Genomic DNA, 1,758 nt, shown 5'->3' on the forward strand with positions numbered 1-1,758 from the left:
TGGGGCCTCTTACAAAAACCGACTAATTCCTGCACAGCCAACTAAAAATATTCTTTAATTGTTGTTTTCATGTGATATACATCCTGCGTTATGTTCAGTCTCTCTAATGGAGTTTGATTTATTATCCTGAGTCTCATAGTCCATTCAATAGGCCAGAGCAATTAAGGATTACCGTTCAATTCAGTGATTTTCAATTTTTCCAATCATTAATTTTTTTACTACTTTTTCTAATCATTAATTTTTTTTTCTACTTCCCTCCCCTCTAACTCTCTCAGGTTCCAAAGGACCAAGAGCACAAACCAGCCCTAGATTTCTGGTTGTCACCTGGCAATACTCTAGCACCAGGGAGGAGCTAGAATGACACTTCTCAAAATCTCTTTCCAGCAACGTTTCAGAATAGATTCTTCCCATAACATGTTTTTGTACGAGATCCAGGAGGCGGAAGGGAAGCAGGGGCTGTACTTCTCCCACTCAACACAGATGGACTGAAGAATGTGGGGTTTTGTACCTGGTGGTCAGGTGTCCTGGATAGCCACCCTGATTTTGCCCCAGAGAGTTGACACTTGGGTGGAAATCTTAATTTCCATGAGGATTAACTGTACTTCCAGATTTCCTCAAAGTGGCCCTCAGTTCTTCTCTTTTGTCACTAATGCCTGTGAATACCTCTAATTCCTTGTATGAAACTTTTATCCTAAATACCATGAGTGGCTTCTGTGTTCTTAACCAGACCCTGCTCAAGTAATACCACTGAATGTTAAAAATCCTCCTGTTTCCTTCTCAAGCTCTAGGACCAGAGCTGTAGATTATGCCTACATTTTAAAATGAGATGCTGGGTCTTCTGGGACCCATTCTGAAGGACAGGGGTGAAGATGTTAGGGACCTCAGTGACTTGAGGGAGCACAGGTGTTGGAACGGGAGAGCTGGAGAAAGGAAGGCTTGCAGGGGGGTGGGCTGACGAACTAAGCTTCCTTCTACTCCCACGAGGAAGGGTGCGCATCATTTTTCAAACCTAAGTACCCCACAGAGCTTCTTAGCTATCCTCACCGGTCAGCCTAAAGAAAACTACTGAGGCAACACAAGTCTAACTTCTCGTGTACACATGTGTGAACACAGGCATGCTCATCTAACAGTAACTACACATTTCAGCATAAAAATGCAACATGCGTTGCATACATGTACCACCTCCCCAACATGGGTGTGATCAATATGTGCTGCACACATGTACTAAGAAAAAAATATGTGAGGGGTAAGTAACCACACAGCAGGAAGGAGGAGTGGATGCAGCTTTGCTCTGTTGTATTTCTACTCTGAGCTATGCACTCTCTTATCAAGACACTGGCTGTCTTTTTACTGCCGTAGAACTTTCTTGTTTTCCTCTCTACTTATTTGATGTTTTGAGCTTATAACCATAACTTCAATTGATTGATAGTTAACTACTAAGATACATCTTAGTTTGCTTTATAAACTTACCTTGGAAAGATAACTCTTTTTGATTCTAAATATGCCTCAAGACACTTTTGAATTTGATCAAGCAATGCATTATTGTTTTGAAAAGTCTCCAGAAGCCCTGTTGATATGAAAAAAAAGATTCATAAGACTGTATTAAAATAGAGAATACAATTTTCAGTGAAAGTAAAAAATAATATTAAATTAATATTTTAGAAGCTTTAGCTGGGTGTGGTGGTACATGTCTATAATTCCAGCGCTTGTGAGACTGAGGCAGAAGAATCGCTGTGAGCTCAAGGCCAGTCTAGGATA

At 40.7% G+C, this 1,758-nt stretch overlaps 1 protein-coding gene across 1 annotated transcript in view; it reads right to left on the minus strand.

The window, feature by feature from the left end:
• Window positions 1-1,758, minus strand: part of Dnah6 (dynein axonemal heavy chain 6) — a 296,200-nt gene that overhangs the window by 193,383 nt on the left and 101,059 nt on the right. The gene's annotated exons all lie outside the window — the stretch shown is intronic.

This window comes from Octodon degus, unplaced genomic scaffold (assembly GCF_000260255.1).
Source record: "Octodon degus isolate 3935 unplaced genomic scaffold, OctDeg1.0 scaffold00162, whole genome shotgun sequence".
Lineage (NCBI taxonomy): Eukaryota > Metazoa > Chordata > Mammalia > Rodentia > Octodontidae > Octodon > Octodon degus.